This window comes from Mus musculus, chromosome 13, assembly GCF_000001635.26.
Source record: "Mus musculus strain C57BL/6J chromosome 13, GRCm38.p6 C57BL/6J".
Classification (NCBI taxonomy): domain Eukaryota; kingdom Metazoa; phylum Chordata; class Mammalia; order Rodentia; family Muridae; genus Mus; species Mus musculus.
Window position 1 is genome coordinate 59,196,583 of NC_000079.6, and position 20,426 is coordinate 59,217,008.

The 20,426-nt window shown below is 45.5% G+C and overlaps 2 long non-coding RNA genes across 8 annotated transcripts in view; one reads left to right on the forward strand and one right to left on the reverse strand.

Moving 5' to 3' along the window:
- The window catches only part of Gm34354, a 54,957-nt gene extending 47,738 nt beyond the window's left edge, over positions 1-7,219 (forward strand). For 4 of the 7 annotated variants that reach the window (XR_382523.2, XR_382524.3, XR_382526.3 and 1 more), the window contains 2 exons: positions 917-1,121; positions 3,689-7,219. This is a non-coding gene — a long non-coding RNA (predicted gene, 34354). Of the gene's footprint in view, positions 1-916 lie in introns of all 7 variants that reach the window. The other 3 variants (XR_382525.3, XR_382527.2, XR_001780970.1) reach the window with 3 other exon arrangements.
- Positions 1-19,979, reverse strand: part of Gm34558 — a 28,545-nt gene extending 8,566 nt beyond the window's left edge. Inside the window, exons 1-2 of the long non-coding RNA XR_003950535.1 lie at positions 19,965-19,979; positions 18,534-18,570 (exon numbers count right to left, since the gene is read on the reverse strand). This is a non-coding gene — a long non-coding RNA (predicted gene, 34558). The remainder of the gene's footprint in view (positions 1-18,533; positions 18,571-19,964) is intronic.
- Between the last annotated feature and the right edge of the window lie 447 nt (positions 19,980-20,426).

The window sequence follows — 20,426 nt, forward strand, 5'->3', positions numbered from 1 at the left end:
GTTGGGGGTGGGGTGTGCACACGTGGGTGTGCGCACCAATGGGCCTGTGGAGGTCAGAGGTCATGTCTACTGGCAATGCTCAGGGACCCTCCCTGTTTTGTTTGATACAGAGTCTCTCATTGGCCCAGAATGTTACCAAGTGGATTGTGTTTGGCTGGCCAGTGAGCATCTAGTCATCCCCGTCTCTGCCTCCCATCTTAACCATTCCTGAGATTACAAGTGTCTGCCAAACTGGCTTTTCGCAGCATTCTGGGGATCCACACTCAGGTCTGGACACTTGCATGGCAGCGCTCTAGAGAGTGGGCCGTCTCACTGGCCCTAGTATATTTGCATTTTAGAATATAACTACAAAAGCAAATTGCATAGCCTCACCATTTCTGTATTGTTCCAGACCCTTTGCTTTAAGCATATATTTCTGAGGACTTTCCTATGTTGTCACATAACAGGCACCAATATCCATTAGATGGCTGCATAGCTACCCTCCAAAAGTCCAAGAGTCATGCAGTTCATTTAATTTTTTTGATGGAGTTTTCAATCATTCCTCCCCCTCAATATTATGATTAAGAGGGCAATGAAAATATTTGGGTAGATAAATCTAAGGAAAAGAAATTCCTCCCATGGTGTCTGCATTTAAATATTTAGTAACTCCACCTAACTCACCCTCCAGGTTATGACAGTTGGTAATTCCCCTCAACAGTGACTGGGAATATCCATTCTTCTGCTCTCTCCTATATTCTGAAAAATGTGCCTAACTGGTGGCCAGAGACACCACTGGTTGTTTATGTAATTGGCTCATCCTCTGTTAGGAATGGGGCTTCGTCATGTGTTTATCATGTGCCTTCATGTGTTTATCATGTGTTGTCATGTGTTTATCATGTGTCGCCGTGTATTTCTCATGTGTCCGCCCATGAATCAGGGAACCATGATGAGATCAAGATTCTCATTTATCCCTACAACCAAAGAACGCCAGTGATGTACATCAATCACAGCCCTGACAGCATGATGCTCCACGGGTTGAGAAGATTGCATCTCCAGGGAAAACAGACAAGAGGCGTGTGCTGAGGTCGTCCTTCCGCACCAGACAAACTTGGAACGAAAAAGTGCACATAACACTTCCTAAAGTAAGGGGCATTTTAAAGAGCCTATCCGTGCGGGCATGCTTGAAAATTACACGCCAAAGCATTGCAGTGGTAAGCAAAGGGCACGAAGCTCAGTGCAGACTGGCACGCATCGGTTAAGCAGAACATGCGAGTGTACAAGCGTGGGAGGGGGAGGATGAGGGGAAGTATCGTGGACAGAATCCTCAGAAGAAGGTTGCTCCCAACGCTGTTGTTTGCAAGTGCACGCAGAATTTGAATCTGCTCCCAGAGAACATCCTGCAGCTCTCAGGTGCGTCGCTGCTATTTGTACGGATGTTCAGGTGGGAATGCACCCGGTTGGCATGGGTGAGGGCAGTGGGGGCATGAGGCATCGCAGGCCACAGTTAGTAAAGCAAGCTTGTACACAGGGAGAAGAAAAGGAAACAATGTCCGCTGCTGCTGCTTCTTCTTCTTCTTCTTCTTCTTCTTCTTCTTCTTCTTCTTCTTCTTCTTCTTCTTCTTCTTCTTCTTCCCTTTTTAAAAAGTCAGATACTTTCTTTATTTACAGTTCAAATGTTAGCCCCTTTCCTTGTTTTTCCTCCGAAAACCCCCTCCCCCTGCTCGCCAATCCACCCACTCCCACTTCCTGGTCCTGGCATTCCCCTACACTGGGGCATAGAGCCTTTCCAGGACCAAGGGCCTCTCCTCCCATTGATGACCTACTAGGTTATCCTCTGCTACATATGCAGCTGGAGTCATGAATTCCACCATGTGAACTCTTAGGTTGGTGGTTTAGTCCCTGGGAGCTATGTGGGGTACTGGTTAGTTCATATTGTTGTTCCTCCTATAGGGATGCAAACCCCTTCAGCTCCTTGGGTTTTCTCTAGCTCCCCCATTGGGAACTCTGTGCTCAGTCCAATGGTTGGCTGTGAGCATCCACCTTTGTATTTATTAGGCAGTGGTAGAACCTCTCATGAGACAGCTATAACAGGTGTCTATCAACAGGCACTTGGCATCCACAGTAGTGTCTGGGTTTGGTGACTGTATATGGGATGGATCTCCAGGTGGGGCAGTCTCTGGATGGTCATTCCTTCAGTCTCTGTTCCACACTTTGTCTCTATAACTCCTTCCATGGGTATTTTGTTCCCCCTTCTAGGAAGGACCAAAGTATCCACACTTTGGTCTTCCTTCTTCTCGAGTCTCATGTGGTCTGTGAATTGTATCTTGGGTATTCCGAGCTTCTGGGCTAATATCCACTTATCAGTGAGTGCATACCATGTGTGTTCTTTTGTGATTGGGTTACCTCACTCAGGATGATATTTTCTAGTTCCATCCACTTGCCTATGAATTTCATGAATTCATTGTTTTTAATAGCTGAGTAGTAATCCATTGTTTTGATTTACATTTCCTGATGACTAAGGATGTTGAACATTTCTTTAGGTGCTTCTCAGCCATTTGAATTCCTCAGTTGAGAATTCTTTGTTTAGCTCTGTACCCCATTTTTAATATGGTTATTTGGTTGTCTGGAGTCTAACTTCTTGAGTTCTTTAGATATAAAATTAACTCAAACAAATTAGTGGCCTTCCTCTACAAAAATTATAAGCAGGCTGAGAAAGACATTAGGGAAGCAACACCCTTCACAATAGTCACAAATAATATAAAATACCTTGGTGTGACTCTAACCAAGTAAGTGAAAGATCTGTATGACAAGAACTTCAAGTCTCTGAAGAAAGAAATTGAAGAAGATCTCAGAAGATGGAAATATCTCCCATGCTCATGGATTGGTAGGGTTAATATGGTAAAAATGGCCATCTTGCCAAAAGCAATCTACAGATTCAATGCAGTCCCCATCAAAATTCCAACTCAATTCTTCACAGAGTTAGAAAGAGCAATTTGCAAATTCATCTGGGAAAAAAAAAAAACCTAGGATAGCCAAAACTATTCTCAGCAATAAAAGAACCTCTGGTGGAATCACCATCCCTGACCTCAAGCTGTACTACAGAGCAATTGTGATAAAACCTGCATGATATTGGTACAGTGACAGGCAGGTAGATCAATGGAATAGAATTGAAGAAATGAACCCACACACCTATGGCCACTTGATCTTTGACAAAGGAGCTAAAATGATCCAGTGGAAAAAATACAGCATTTTCAACAAATGGTGCTGGCTCAATTGGCAGTTATCATGAAAAGAATGCAAATTGATCCATTCTTATATCCTTGTACAAAATTAAAGTACAAGTGGATCAAGAACCTCTACATAAAACAAGACACACTGAAGCTAATAAAAGAGAAAGTGGGGAAGAGCCTCGAGCACATGGGCACAGGGGAACGTTTCCTGAACAGAACACCAATGGCTTATGCTCTAAGATCAAAAATTGACAAATGGGGCCTCATAAAATCACAAAGCTTCTGTAAGACAAAGGACACCGTCAATAGGACAAATGGCAACCAACAGATTGGGCAAAGATCTTTACCAATTCTCTATCTGATAGTGTGCTAATATCCAATATATACAAAGAACTCAAGAAGTTAGATTCCAGAGAACCAATTTCTGCTTCCTAATGGGAGATAATTTTGAACTTCTTTCTTTCTCATTCATCACATAGGCACTTGAGTGACTGATTTGTCAGCTCCTGTCACCTGACCATGGGCTACCTTCAGAAGACTAGACCAGCTAGACAGTCATGGACCACCAATGAGAAAGTCACACAGTGTTCTTTCCCTTTTCTATCTCTGGGGCCCAGCCATAAGCTTTTCATGCCCATAAGGAAAGCTCGAAGCTCCCGGGGTGCTGTGAGGACCAGGGTACTGGGACCAGCTCAAACCTAGGCATTGCAGTGATCTGCCTGGTTCTAATAAGATGCAATACATGAGAAACAGGTACAGGCTTAGACTTCAGGCTCTTTCTGGACCTCATCACAGTTCCCTGATTCACAGGAGGACACTCTGACTACATTTGTGAGTGACTTCTCTAGCTGTGTGCCAAGCCTTTCAGCAGCGCTCATTTCAGAACATTCAATTTCCTCTTACTTTCTGTCAGTTGTCTCCCTTTGAATTCTGATTTATTTTACACACCCCTATAAACTGTCTTAATTGTCTTTGAAACAGAGACCAGAGTAGAGAAGGCTCAGTCTGCCTGTCTTTATGTGGGTGTGGAATGTGGGTTGTGTAGAAAGCATTTGGCCTCAGTGAAACGGGAGATGTTCTCAGAACCCATGGATGTCAATGGCCATCATGTTGTGAGCTCTCACGGACAGATCTAGACCCCTTTTGCACTGGGCAGGGTTGAGTGCTGCTGGTCCCTCATTTGTAACTCCTTTACTGTCACCAAGTGAAGGAAAATGTCCAGAAAGTGAAGAACATTCTGTTTCTTGGAAGTAACAAAGGTCTAGCTCAGTTCCCAGAGTGAGGTTCCCAGACAAGAGGCTCGATGTCATCTGAACATCGGGGAAAGCAGAATTCTCTGACCCACCCTGCAAGAAGCTTGGGTGCTGAAGACTGATTTTCAATCAAGCATCCCATGATCGTGAGTTTGTGCAAGCCTGAGAACCTATTGACTTGACTCAAAGTGGTGAGAGCGTTTTCCCATGAACCACTCTACTTGCTGTGCGTTTTTATTGAGGTGGGAACAGCTGTCTCTTATTTATAGATTTATCTCTTATTTATAGACTGTCATCACACAGATTTATCTGCTTCTCAGGCAAATTCCACGGAAAGGTTCACAGAAGCAAGATTTGGAGCATTTTGGCTCTCTTGGCCATCATAACTAATGGGAGCCTGATTTTACTTAAATTTTCCCCAAATTTGTAAATCATCCACCTCTAAAGCAGCCAAGTGAGATATTTATAGTATAAGGAAACTAGCCACAGAACAGATTTCCAAAAATCTGCAGTTTGCATCAGCACGCTGCAGAAAAAAAGAAAAAAAAAAGTAAAGCCTCATATGTTGCCGGAGAACGAAAGAAGAAATGAAAGAAAGGGCAGAGAACTTCTGAAAATGAGATGTTTGAGATAGTCAAGCTTGGAAAGACAGAAACCCAGACCGCCTGTTCAAGTCAAAATGGTAGCAACGGCTGTCATCCAGCAACAGCTGAAGGAAGCGTTTAGATATATGTATTACATACTGATGTGAGAGGGTAACACGGTGGTAGGGTTCCCACCCCATCACATCTAATGGGACTCTTTTAATATTTGATATATAGGAGCTCGGATCATGGATGGATCTTCAGTGTTACAGCCAATGCACAGAACACAGCTGTGACAAGTATCTGTCTCAGTGGTCCTGGCTGACAAGGAGCCACTTAATTGCATTTACAACCAAAGAGAGGGCATGGAGTTGAGTCCAGAAGTCACCTAGAAGAAATTCAGACTCAGGACTGCTTGCTTGTGATTTATTTCTACCCGAAGTTCCCAGTTGCTATTAAAATAATGTCAAGGACATAATGATGGCTCTAATAAGACGTCAATCGTGGTCCTGATGATGGGCTGGTGCCTGAAGTAATGAGACATCAGGGAAAAGCACATCGTGTGCTCTCCTGCACCGTTAAAGGGACTCTGGGCAAATGGAGACTTCACTACAATTTCCCTCAGATGCGCCAGACATTTGCTCTTTGGCTAAAAGCTCTCCAGTTAGCAGAATCAGAACTGAAACTCCCACACCTGAGGAAAGAAGAGAGCGCCCACAGATCCTGCTTTCAAGCGGGTTACCACCGATGCTCACCACCATTAACAAGGTGGCTATCCAGAAGGGAAGCAGGGCTCTGAGTGTGTACCTAGCAGACAGTCATAAAGGACAAAGTGCTCGACAGACAACTCTACTCCACTCCTAACTAAATCCCCAAGGGGACCTCTTTGCATTCCATTACCAGGTTTTTCCTGATTCCACCTACATCTAATTAAGTCCTTAAAAGTCACTTTGGAGACCTAAACTACAGGTCTGCATGGGGACCTCTTTAGTGTGAGCTCCCATTGCTATCCATCCCTCTGCCCGGAGCTATGATAAAAGCTATCTCAAAATGCACCCTTCTCCAGGTCATTTGTTTCTCTTTGCTGGGAACTTGCAGTTGAGTGACACTGTTCCACCACTCAGCGTATGTCTGAAACAGCCGAGAAAGTCCCAGTGCTGTGGGTTGTGGACCCCCACAGGATACGTTTACCGAGTGTCAATTCACTCTACCGGCTTCCCTCGTCAGCTATGTGAAGAGAACATTCTCCCTGCCCCTTACAAACTGTTTGGATTTAGTTATTGTCTTCTCTTCCTTAAGTAAATAAAAAGGTGAAGGAAACCATAGAGGGCACTGGATCCCCCCAAAGCCAGAAGGGTCAGAAAGGAAAAGCTTGCAAGATTGAAAACTAGATTTGATGCTACCTTTTCTATAGCACCCTCTGGTGCCCCTGTGAGCACCTCTCCCTTCACCACCATCACCTTGGCCCAGGGTGTTTTCAAAAGGTTAAGAGACGTATACATGCAAGTTCAGATATCTGGCAGATAACAGGACCACAGCTTCGATGGGGTTTTAGATTATTAATTTCATCTACTTTCCAAGCAGATTTAGAAGAGGACTTGTGACCATTGCTGACGTTTTGAGGGTAACGTGGGAGATTATTTTTCTACACTGATTTACAAAGCCCATGCTGGATTCATGCCCCCTACATCTTTAATTAATAAGATGTCAACCTTCCAGAGATACCGGAAGGAATTTCATAGGCCAGAGGGAGGGGAAGCATAGAACGTCACTGGAGTAACCGTAAGGCAAGACGTCTAAGGGGAAATTGTTCTAATCCTGGTGACAAGATGGGTTGCCTCCACTTATCAAGATCAGCTTAGGAATGGGCCCCTGACATCATTGTAACTGACTTTCTGAGAATACAGGGCCCCAAAGCTTGGGTGCTATCAGGTGGGACCCGATCTCTCTGATTCTCAGAACAACTTACAACAACAACAACAGCTACTACTACAGAAATAAACGTGGCTCTTGCCCAGTAGAAACGTAGGCAGAGTTTGCTGTATTTTCCCTTTTGAATTTCAGAGTTGCCGTTATGACATGTGGCGAAGCTCAAGAGTGGAGCTCTATGCTTCTTTAATACCATGCTTTAGACATCAACAGGAATGCTCAGAATAAAGGCTTGTTTTCCGTCTGTGTCATTGCTGCACACGGCTCTATGACCAGGTATTGATACCTGGATGTGAGAGTAAGCTGTGTCCATCATCCTAAAGGTCTAGCATTGCACTCTGACCTGTTAACTCTGCCAACATCCTCACCTCCCTGCTGTCCTTTGTCCTGCCTCTCATCAAAAGACATTGTGAAGAACTGTATTAGACTACACAGATGAGAAGGGGGCTGTGGCGCTGACCTCTTGACCTCTGACCTCTTGACATACAGTATCAGTCTTAGATTGCTCTTGCTCAGCCTGAGAGCAAACTTCTAATCTGCATAATCTACACTTGGGTCTTAAAGCAATGAATGGAGGTGTATTGCAGACAATCCAGCCACACGATGCCAAACTGACAGCTGGGACTCCTCTCTGACTTCTTAGAGTGCGGAGCATGAGCCGTGGCGTGACAGCCACGAGGAACACAACCTTTAAGTCAGATGGGACAGACACTAGATTTTGTCTGTCCACTTCCTAGCTGTTCTCCGCTAAGGATTCTGGGCTTAGTCATCTTCACTCGAAAATTAAGAATGATACATTACTGAGTTGTTTAAAGTTAGACAAATCAATGTGTGTGATGTCCTTATCACCCAGAAGTCACAGGTCCTAAGCAAGTAGGAGCAGAGAATGGGAGTGGCTTCATCTGGCCATGTTGCATCTGTAGCCTGGGTGACTTGGTGCCCCTGAGGTAGCCATGGGAAGACCAGAAGCAGCCAGGTCTTGTGAGCAGTGATCACATCCAGTTGCTCTTGACCTGGGCCCTGTAGCATCATGTGGACCAAGAGTATCATCTCACAGTCAATGAGCAACTGGATATGTTGTGCTGCTCTCATTGCAATATTCTCTCCACCCACCCCATCTCCCATTCTGGGCTGTGGGTGTTGACAGGCTAAGAGTTTCCCTCTGAGGAAAGATGTGCTGTACGTAGCCTTCCTGAGCCCCAGCTGGTGCTAACAGACCTAAGAATGAGCCAAATGACAAAGTCTACTGGAAACCCTGAATCCAGCTGCACGCCCAGATGTGCACATTACCTGATGCCAAGCCATTTCAAGGGCTTGAGCAACATGTAGGTCCAGGCTTGCTGTTCTGCAGCCAAAGCTTGGATGCCATTCTAGAAGTTCGCAACTGAGTTCATTAGGAACTGAAACTCCTCCTTTGAGGATTCCCTCCTAGACAGTGGCATCTCTACCATGCCCTACCTGCTGCAGGAAATGGCTAACAAGCTCAGCCTGGGGTTGGGACAGACTAGTCTAGTTAGAATCCGCCAGGACACACTCAACAGCCATCTGGAAGAAGGGAGTTAGACCAGCCAGCCTAAGCACAGAGACTCTGGTCTTCCTGTTGAGGCCATTGAACTCTGAAAGTATTGGAGATGAAAGGCAGAAAGTCAAAGCTTGGAGGGACTTCCATCTAAGCTGGAAGAGCATAAGCGACCACGAGTACTTGCTTATTTTCTTCAACTTACAGTGAGGGTAAGTGGAGACATCCCTCACCGGAGGTTGGGTTCTAGGCTCTGCAACCCACCCGTCATTCAGCCCACACTCTCCATCACCTCCTGAGAGGGATACTTCCTTCCCCACTGCTTTACGACATCCCGGGCCCAGTCCTACCTGCAAGAATCAGAGTTTGACATCAACATCACCCACCCCAGAGGTCATAAACACCACAGACTGCATAAGGTCCTGCTTTCCAGCAACTACAACTTTGCTTCCAAACACAACACTGTTCCCATGGGAACAATAGGCGGTCCTGGGCTCTAACACAGATTGGTAGATGATTGTGATGACTTGATTGTCAACTTGATTAGATTGGAAAGTGCCTAGAATATTGATAAAGCACACTTCTGGGCATGCCCTATAGGTGTTTAGAAGGACAGTTAACTAAAATGGGAAGGCTTGTGCCACCAGACAGGATGGAGGTGGCACAGGGTGGCACAGAAGGGTGAAAAGGGGTAAGCCAATAGAGCAGGGCTCACTCTCTGTCTCTCTGTGTCTCTGTTTCTGTCTCTCTGTCTCTCTCTGCCTCTCTGCCTCTGTCTCTGTCTCTGTCTCTGTCTCTCTCTCCCTCTCCCTCTCCCTCTCCCTCTCCCTCTCCCTCTCCCTCTCCCTCTCCCTCTCCCTCTCCCCCTCCCCTTCCCCTCCCCTTCTCCTTCTTGGCTACTATGAAGTGATCATCTCTGCCCAGCACACCATCCCCACCAGAACAGGCTGAGACAAGGACACAGAATACAGTTTCCCGTCTAGGCCATTTCACTGAGGTGTCTGGTCATAAAAATAGCAAGTTCTGACTAATAGAGTGACCACCATGCTTAAGCCATGTGCACACCAGCATATGAAATCCAAGCATCTAAGATAGTTTTAGAGTACACTGCAGGCTGGGGTTAAAAATGCAAGAGAGAACGTCAAGTCTTCCCTTTTATATCCACCCTAGCATGTTCCTCCTCTGCCCTGTAATAAGGGCAGGTACAAGAGAAACATGAATGGCATCTACTGTAGCCTGTTCCCTCAGGGCCAAGCCATGTACCTTCCCCAAACCCAGCTGTGCTCACAGATGCAGAGGCAAGGTCTCAGTCTGAGGAAGAGGAGAGGCACACAGCTGGGTTAGGGAAAGCCTGCTGTTCCTCTGCACAAGGGGACTTCCTTTCATGTGGCTGTTCTGCATTTAAGGGATAAAAGCTTAATTTTAAGGAAATATTAGCAGTCATTGTGGTTTTTACATAATGGCCAAACGTCGTCAGAAGAAAGAACTTGTTAGAAATTATGAGTGTCTGCAATGCTCCAATGGCCTGCAGAGCTCCAGGCCCTGCACAGCCCCATGGCCCTTCTCTTTGAGATCACTGCTAATCGCTGGGCCTTTCTCTTATCCAGCAGTCCACCTTTCCAGAGCTGCAGTCTTTATGGTGCTTGGGCAGGGCACTAACACCTGCCTTGGTTTCTAATGCTCTTTTTGAGTAAGCACCAAGGACCTGTGCTATGCCTGGTGAAGGTTGCTTGCACTCAGTTGCTATAAAGACTAATAAAATATAATTAATTAATTAATATAATAAAATATAATTAATACAAATATAAGTATTTTTGTCCAAATGCCATCCTATGCCCACACCCATGGCCACAATACCAGTGTTCCCCAGTTTGTGACTGCAGAGCCTCCTGAGGGCTCTACATCGACCTATGGCAAGACAGAGTCCACGTTTGGAGGAGCTCTTCATTCTGTAATTTGTCACATTTTACAGCAAGCAAGGGAAATGATCATATGCATATCCCAAGGGGACATGGAGCCAAGGGGACAAGTACCCTGAGATGGCAGTGTGTCAGCGTTTTTGAGGAACAGGAAGGAGACTGGGCAGGTAGGCCAGTGTGAGCAAGGGACACAGGAGAGAGAGGAGAGGGAACATCAGAATGCTAGGTGCCTTATCTGTGTCTGGAATATTCCCCAAAGGCCATGTTGAAGGCTTAGTCCCCGGCTCTGTGAAATTGAGGTAATGGGACCTTTAAGACATTAGGTATCTAGGGTGTGTCCTTCAAGAGACTGGGGTCCCCTCTCCTCCTTGCTCTCCATTTTATCTCCCACCAGGATGTGGGTGGGGTCTAGCTATCCACTCATTGTGATGAGCTACTTTGTCAAAACAATTGACACAAACCATGCCATTAACACTTAAAACTCTACACCACACTAACTTTTCTCCTTAGGCTGACTGTTCCAGGTATTGTTTGTTTGTTTGTTTGTTTGTTTGTTTGTTTGTTTGTTTTTAATGAAAACTGGCTAACATGACAGCCTCCAGGTCCAGGTCCTGGAGGCTGTGCATCGTGGAGGAGCTGAGCAGAGGAGCCATGCAGCTGAGTCCAGAAAGAAACAGGATCTCTATAACAGTGTTGCAAATAAGCTCCAGGGACACGATGGTGTGGGCAGGAAAGGGTTGATTCAGCAGATCTGGGCTGCTCAATTTAAACAAAGGCTAGAAGGTGATATTAACAGCCCCTCCCAATACCACACACACACATGCATGCACACATGCACACACATGACACTGCACAGACAGACAAACATACACACATGTACACAATACACATGTACACACCCATATACACATATACACATCTATGCGCATACATGCATACACATGTATACATGCATAAACATGTACACATGCACACATGCACAGGCACACATACACAATATACACATACACATTCATATGTACACACCCATATACATACATATACATCTATGCACATACATGCATACACATGTGTACATACATAAACAGGTACACACATGCACATGCACACACATACACTCACTCTGGAGAAAACAGAACACCAGTGCATGAAAGGGTGATGCCTCACAGACCATTGTTTTATCAAACCCCTAGAGTATTTCTGTTGAAATTTTTTTTTTGTTTTGTTTTGTTTTTTTTGTTTTCTGTTTTTTTTCCATTTTTATTAGGTATTTAACTCATTTACATTTCCAATGCTATACCAAAAGTCCCCCATATCCACCGACCCCCACTCCCCTGCCCGCCCACTCCCCCTTTTTGGCCCTGGTGTTCCCCTGTACTGGGGCATATAAAGTTTGCAAGTCCAATGGGCCTCTCTTTCCAGTGATGGCCGACTAGGCCATCTTTTGATATATATGCAGCTAGAGTCAAGAGCTCCGGGGTACTGGTTAGTTCATAATGTTGTTCCACCTATAGGGTTGCAGATCCCTTTAGCTCCTTGGCAACTTTCTTCTGTTGAAATTTTTAAAAAATGTATTGGTTAGGGAAAGGTACTTTCCACTCATGAAAACTAGTACAGGCCAGAATCTCTCTGTTTGATGGGGGAGCCTGGACTAGTCTGTCAGTGAAACCTTTCTCTTTCCTCTGGAGAAGAGATTCTTGGAAAACTAAATAAGGCATGAAAGGGGGAAAGCTCAAGCCTTCTCCTTCCTCTTTGGCATGGTCCCGCTCATCTGCTAGGTACAAGTAACACTGTGAGGCTTGGGTGTAGGAAGAGCCTCTTTCACTTAGCACTGTCTCTGGCCTCACCTCCTCTGCACAGGCACTGGTGACCTCACCCTCTTCCCAAATGGATAAATGAGATGGTCATCTAAAGAGGGTCAGGAATTCTGAAGTTGCCCCTGATAAAGAAAGCGAGAATGTCTTTATACTCAGGGTCATTGTATGTAATTCCTCACCAGGAAGTGAGACAACAGCTGCGGGGGGTGGGGGTGGGGGAGTGGGGGGGTGGGGGCGGTATATAAGTAAAATGTACCTTTATGTAGACATAAACAAAATGCAGGGATAGTTCTGTGGCATTCATTCCATAGATGTGTCAGGAGGCTCACACACATACACACATACTCTTACACTCACATTCACTCATACACACACACACACACACACACTGAGCACACACATTCTCACACTCACATTCATACTCATGCACACAGCACACACATAGCACAATACAGCACACACACTCACACACACACACTGAACACACACATTCTCACTCTTACACTCACATTCACACTCACGCACACATACACACTCACACACACACACACACACTGAACACACACATTCTCACTCTTACACTCACATTCACACTCATGCACACAGCATAGACACATCTTTGATAGGAGCATGACCCGGGGCAGCTGACCTCCAAGTGTCTGAGCAGAAAGTTCACATGACATATATCTGGCAGGCACCATGTAGTGAGCACCATGCAACAGGCACCCACTGAATGCTCGCACTCCCTTTGTCTGTACCCTGTGTATTAATACACAGTATCGGTGTAGCCAGAGGGAGAAAGCAAAGTAACTGAGGAGCCTCACCCTGGGTAACGGGAGGCACTTTTAAAGTGTGCTCTTGCACTTACAGAATCTAACTAAAAACGCCCAGACTTTCCTAATCCTGCTCTGACTTTGCCCCATCATTCCGTTTCTGTGGTCCTGCTCTGCTACATGGTGGCTTATGGCCAGTGAAGTGTTTACCAATAGGGGCCGTTTCTCATGCCCCCTAATCTCGCTCAATAACGAACTAACCTCTGCGGGCAACACGATATCCTTCGCTCTGCAGGCATCTCAGCGCACTTTTGACAACTCCCAGGAAGCTCTGTAAATGTGTGAAGAATGAACCACTAGAACGGCCTGCAAAGAAAGAGTGCTTTGGAGACACGGAAAGGAGAGGGTGAAGGAAGCTTCAGAATGTGAGCACAAAGGAGACCTAGGGGAACCCAGCCACTGGCAGCCTGGGGCGGAACAGGCTGCAGGTCTCTTTGGAGGGTGTTATCTATTGTCTATCCATATAAGGTGGATATCTGTGCCAAACAATGTCTCTAACATAATTTCAACCTCTTGTAATGTATTTCATTACCCAATAGTCTAAACCTTAGTACCCCTGTGGTAGGCAAGTTTTCGTGTGGCTTCTAATATGCCACAGCCTTGCCATCCGCTGGGTACCGTGTGAACTTCCTTCCAGGAGTTGAGAGCTGTCATCGTCTTGGGCTTTGGAAGGAGTCACAGGGCAGTTGATGGGGATTTGCCTCCTCTAATTCAAATACTGAGAAAACGGCTACTCAGGAATTTTTGAGACATTTGAATGGAGAGCTTGCGAGTGTATTTTAGTATTTTGTTTTCTTAAGGGCACACAGACAAGCCCTTTGTGGATGTTCTTTCTGTGTCTCTGTGTGACACACACTTCAAAGGCTCCCTCTTCAAAAGCTACATTGTGTGTGGGACGGGGACCGGGATGCAGCAGACAGGAGAACATCTGTGTGGCACCCAGGCAAAGCAGCTCTCCCCAGCACTGTCATAAGGGCCAGGTAAGGGTCTTACAAACAGCGAGTGCCAAGGAGTTTGCAGAGTCTGCAGCCTCCTGAGGTCCTTTAGCCTCTCTCTTAGTTCCTCTATCATATTCCAGAACAATATCTCTGATAGGAGTGCGAGTTAGCCCAGGAGGGAACCTTCATGCAGAGGGTAAGGTGGCACAAGCCATTTAAGAACAAGTAAAAGAGGCATTTTCTGGAACTCTGAGTCTCCATCCAGGCAAAGGTAGGTTTTGTCTGTGTCAAATGCCACTTCCCACAGCTGGAACCCAAACTCTTAAATTCTAACTCGTGAACTCAGAAAGAGGGGCCTGAGAGATGGCTTAGAGGTTAAGAGCACTGGCTGCTCTTGCATAGGACCAAAGTGCCTTTTCTAGCACCCAGATGGCAGCTCAGGACTATATGTAACTCTAATTCCAGGGGATCCGACGCCCTCTTCTGGCCTCCGTGGGTACCTCAAGTGCACATGTTGCACAGGGCTGCATGTAGGCAAAACACTCAAACACACAAAATAAAAATAAAGGAAAAAACTCAAAGATGTGAACTGCTTAAAAACACTGCTCATCTTAGGCGAGTGTTACACTCCTTAGATGTAAGCTCTCCCAGGATCCTTCACTTCCTGTGTTCTTGTAAGCTCTCCCAGGATCCTTCACTTCCTGCGTTCTTGTATGCTCTCCCAGAATCCTTCACTTCCCGTGTTCTTGTATGCTCTCCCAGCATCCTTCCCTTCCTGTGTTCTTGTAAGCTCTCCCAGGATCCTTCACTTCCTGCGTTCTTGTATGCTCTCCCAGAATCCTTCACTTCCCGTGTTCTTGTATGCTCTCCCAGCATCCTTCCCTTCCTGTGTTCTTGTAAGCTCTCCCAGGATCCTTCACTTCCTGCGTTCTTGCATGCTCTTCAGGACCCTTCACTTCCTGTGTTCTTGTAAGCTCTCCCAGGATTCTTCACTTCGTGCGTTCTTGTCTAGAACTTCACTAGTGCACATTGAGACCTCGTTGCCTGGAATATTTTTAAAGTGTTCTTTGGATCATGTTCATCATGAACACACAAATCTCTGTGGAGGAAATATCATACTTATTCCAAAGTCATACCCTCTATTCCTAAAGATTTAAAAATAAAAAGGGACAAAATCCAGCAACAGATTCTATTCTGGCCTCTTTGGCATGGAAATCTAGAGGAAAGTTGGTGGGAAATATATTCCCTTGCTCTGTGTGGGACATGGAAGTGGGTATTTACTGAAACGTACAGGCAGCTAAAGTCCTGCCTGGAAATGAATAATGACATGAGCCATGACTTACACTTCTGAAATCCATAAATTGTATTTATAGTTGAACACTTTATCAAGACAGCTAATGGCAATCCAATAAGCAGATAAAGGAAGTAAGAAACAGCGGGGCTGGAGCAGAGTCAGACTTGCAGATGTACAGAATCCTAAAAATGCCTCATCAAATATCTTCTGGACAATGATGGCAGGCAGACCCCAGATGGGGGCTGGCACAAAGCATGAGGGCAAAGGTCACTTGGGCCAGTAGCCCCTCAGTAATGATGGCGCACTTACCGCCTCCAGTTGTATGACTGCTAGAATATGTCTTTGATAGGAGGAGATGTAGAGCAATATAGGCAGGAGAAATATTTCTGCCTCTAGGAGGTTTTAAAAAAGAAAATCTAGGACAAGAAACGGAGCTCTTGGGGGGAACGCTGTGCCCAGGCTGCACAGAGCACATTTTCAGACGGTGACTGAAATAGAAAGCCGAGCGAGCGAGAGAGCGACTGCTGCTCTCCTCAGCCTTGCCAGCGACTGAGGCTGACAGACTCCCTCAGAACAGCATCTGTCATGTTGCGACTGCCTGCATTGGGGACAGGTGCAGTTCCAAGCACCTTCTGAGGCATCCCCTCTCGAGGTCCTCTCTAAAGTCTTCCTCTGCTGGACTCTTGTGAGCACAGCAAGATGAGGAACACGGTCTCAGATGCCCTGTCTTCATTGCCGGAAACACAAACCGCCCACAGCATGCAGTGGGAAGCTTCGTCACATTGAGTCTGGTCTCTAGATTCGTGCTGAGCAGGGGGGTAAGGAGCAAATGCATCCATCCTGCATCTCTGGTCCACTGTGGAAGGCATCCCTGACCAGGTCTGACATGATAAGACTGCTACCCTAGGAAGCCAATCCAAAACTAATCACGGGTGCCTGCCTGAACCCTTGTTTTACTAATCTAGACAGAGGCCCAAGAACTTCAAAACTCATTGATCCAGCACACATAGCTCACATCCACAGGAGTCACGTGGTAGACATGTCCACAAGGACCACGCAAAGCAAACAGAGTTTAGTTAACATAACCGTCTTCTTTTGTACGAATTGAATTATTCTAGGGGGACAAAAATCTAAAAACATGCAGACAAGAAGTAATTTTTAGCAGATTTGATGTAATTGGTCATAAATAGAAAGCACTTTGTGTTTGCAGTTAAACCTGAACAGTTTCTAATTCTTGCTGAGGCAGGGAGAGGGGTCGGGTGGGGTGGGGTTGTGTGAGTGGCTGGAATTGTCTGCGCTTCGAATTCTTTATCTGTGAGAGAAAGAAAGCATAACACAGCTCATGGTAGATGTAGTGTGTGACATTCACATGCAGAGTGGCTTTAATGCACGACACTCCTGGTATGTGGCGACCATGATGCATGTCTGGGCTGTGTGATGGCTGTAATTATTAGAAGTCACCTGTAGCAGATTCTCACAATATGAAATACAGTCAGTTAGCAGGAACTATAATCAGGTTTAATATAGCCGGACAGTACACACTGAAACAGACGACGTTTGCTCTGTGCACAGCACAATGCTTTTCCCGATCCTGCTGTGGACGAATTTGCTTTGCTCTTTAGTGATACCTCCTAGATTCCTCACACTGTGCTAATGGCATTTTTGTTTTTTACAGCGTAATTCTCAAAACTGCCAGAAAACTTAGTCTATCACCCTCCTCACTTCAGAGGTAAATAACTTGAAATGTGGTGAGGTAGAGTAAATTACCACTGGCCAATACGGTCATCAACAGCTGCTTCGTTTATTACAATAGCACTGTCCACATTCACAACCCTCATGCTTTTACTAAATAAGCCTGGACTCTTATGTCCCTGAGCTAAGGGCTGGGAGCAAGGCAAGAAGGAAAAAAAAAATGCTCACATTCCTGCTTCAGGGAGGAGATGGTCCTGCAGATAACCCAGCCACTGGACAACTATGATGGAAAAGGAACACTCAGATGAAAGATGGCAGGTTTCAACTGACACCTCACCAAATACCGTATTTAGTTGACAACTATGCACATGAAAGTGCCTTTTCTGCCTCATGGTATAGGAAATCAAATATTAAAGTACAGTAGTGTTTAGAGCTGTGAAGATGACCGAAACCTAGGCACAGACATGCTCACCATGGGCGATGGGTGGAGCTGTAACCCGAGAGGAACGAACACATGCAAAACTAATGGCGTCGTGCTCTGGAGAAGCAGCGCACGCTTAACACTAAACATGAAGTTATGTTATGTGCTTCTCTTGTCTGCTTCTCCAGAGCATGCCGCCTAACACTAAACATGAACTCTCCTAAAGATTAAAGACAAAACAGCCCCGAAAAGCGGACATAATCAAAACACCACAGCCACCAATCAAGTTCTCTTGTGTTTACCGGAAGGTATGGAACTCTGTCCATAAAACCCAGCTCGTGTATGCTCATCACAGGGCTATTCATAACTGCCGGAACCCAGAAGCAGCCAGCACACCCTTCAGGAGGCACGTGGTTAAATAGGCTATGGTGAAGTCAAACAATGGAATATTACTAGCATAAAAAGGAATGAGCTATCGAGCCATCCAAAGATATGGGTGACTCATGAATGCTTCCTACGGAAAGAAAAGAAACTGATTTGATAAAAACACATGGCGTTTGAGCCCAGATCTAAGACACTGTAAGATGGAAAAACCATGGATGGAGAAGAAGGATCGGTGGCTCTCAGCAGGAGCAGGGAGAATGTAGGGCGGACAGAACAGATACGGTCACTAAGCGAGGGGAACGCTTCTGTTTAATGGTGTAACGGTACAGACATGCTATCATGTATTTTCTCAAACCCATATCACATGCAGCACCAGGAAAGAGCCCCGGTGTGAGTTCTGAACTTCAGATGAAATGGCGATATAGGCTTATGATATAGGATTATTGATAATCACACCAATGCCATTGGGAGCAATTGTCCCTGCTCGGCTGGGGGTGCATGGGAATGCTCTACACCTTCTGCTCAGTAATGATGTGGAACACGTGAAGGATTCTGCAGGAAACTTGCTGTCTCGAGGAATCATAAACAGTTTATAGAAAGTTTCAGATCATTATTCTAAAATCTGATAGATGAGTGGTGAGATTATCAATTATGCTAAATGCCATAGCTCTCAGTAACCAGACGGACAATACAGGCTTGATGAGAGCAATTGACAAGACCCACTGGACGCTGTTGCCGTACCTGGTGATCAGTACATTTGCGTGAAGTGGTCTCAGATCTGGAAAAATAAAACACAGGAAGACAGTAAGTTCTCCCCTGGTGACAAAAACACAATGAAGCCATGGTAAAGGTTTCCAATAAACAGCCAGGATTCTGTGACATCTGCCGTTCACTTGAAGGCAGGAGAATAACTGGAAATACCTTTGTGTTGGGGAGGAAATCTTGGTGTCTCTTAAACACAGATCCATTGCTTTCAGCATTCAGTGACAGCTTGCTCTCTCCATTAAAAAAATAAATAAACAAGAGCACTGGACAATACCAAGATTCAGTCATTTTAAACCTACAGAAGATCAAGCAAGGAAAGGAGCCCACCCTCCGAGGAAAGGCTGGGGGAGAAAGGAAAGGAGAACTGTATATAGTAGGGGTGACTGCCAATGTGCTGCTAATGGCTGAGGGCACACATCCAGGGAAGAGGACTAAGCCACAGGCCTATAGCGTCTCACATCACAGCAAAGGCTGGGATCTAGATTTCAGTCCCGCTACTCGTAGCTGGAAGACTTCTGTAAGTTTCTGGATCTCTTCACAATGCAATATTCTCATCTGTAAGGTAGGAGTGTCTCCCTGACATTGTATATGAAGACGATACTATCTCAGTGCCCGACGTATTGCAGCCAGTTGACTAATATTAGTTTTATTTCATTTTGAATGAGACAAGTAGGTTTTATCAGTCTAATCATTTCTATTTTTATTAAAAAACATACAATATATTTTGATAGTGTTTTGCATTCCCCCAACACCTCCCAGATTGACCTCATCTCCCTACCCACACCAGAGTTGTTTGTTTTCTCCAATCCTCTCAAAAAGGAAAAAAAACCCTGAAAAACAAAAAATGAAACAAGACACACACAAAGAGAGAGAGAGAGACAGAGACAGAGAGATGCCCAAACCATAAAAATAAAACTCAGAACCAACCAATATGACGACAAACACAACAAAAAGAAGTCAAAACAAAGTAAAAAAAAGTCCCCAGAAATAACACTGAGTTGGTTTTGTGTTGATCAGCTACTCCAGGTCATGGGGCATGCCCTGAGTCATGATTAGTATAACCAGGATCACTCCATAAGAGAAAGCAGATCTCCCCTCTTCTAGCAGGTATCAACTGCAAATAGCTTCTTGCTTAGGGGTGGGACCTTGTGGCCACTCCCCCCTCCCAGCACTGAGTTGGACAGGTGCAGGCCCTGTGCATACTGCCACAGTGTCTGTGAGTTCCTACGTGTGTGCGACCTGTGCCGTCTGGAAGACACTGTTTCCATGGAGTCATCTGTCACCTCTGGATTGACAGCCTTTCTCTCTTCCTCTCTTCCTCTTCCTTGTCCCCATAGATCCTAGCCCAGAGGGAAAGGGTTTGATAAAGGCGTCCCGTTTAGAACTGAATGCCCCAGCATCACTCACTCTCTGTCCATTGTCCAGTTGTGGGTCTCTGTGTCATTTCCCATCTACTGCAGGACGACGAAGCATCTCTGGTGATGGCTGAGGGAAGGAAGCCCTGACCTCTGGGTGCAGCAGCCTGTCATTAGAAGTCATTTTATTGCTTTGTTCTGTTAGCAGCACAATGGTATTAGGTTTTCCCTCTGTGTAAGTGTTTCTTTACACAGAAAACCTGTTTGTCTTTAGTGTCTATTAGATTGCCACAGATTTAAGAAAACACTCGAAGGAAATCAGAATTCCTTGGTCAGGTGCCAAGCAGCCGACAAAGCAAAGACAGTCGTCTGTGGTACGGTGGTTTCTCAATCATTCAGTCACGCCCTTCAACCTGAGGAGTTCAATTCTGGTTTCAGGTGACCCACTGAGCTGTGCTGAAGTCTTCATCCCATGGTACATTGTCCCTGTGCAGCAAGGTGGACAACTATGTTG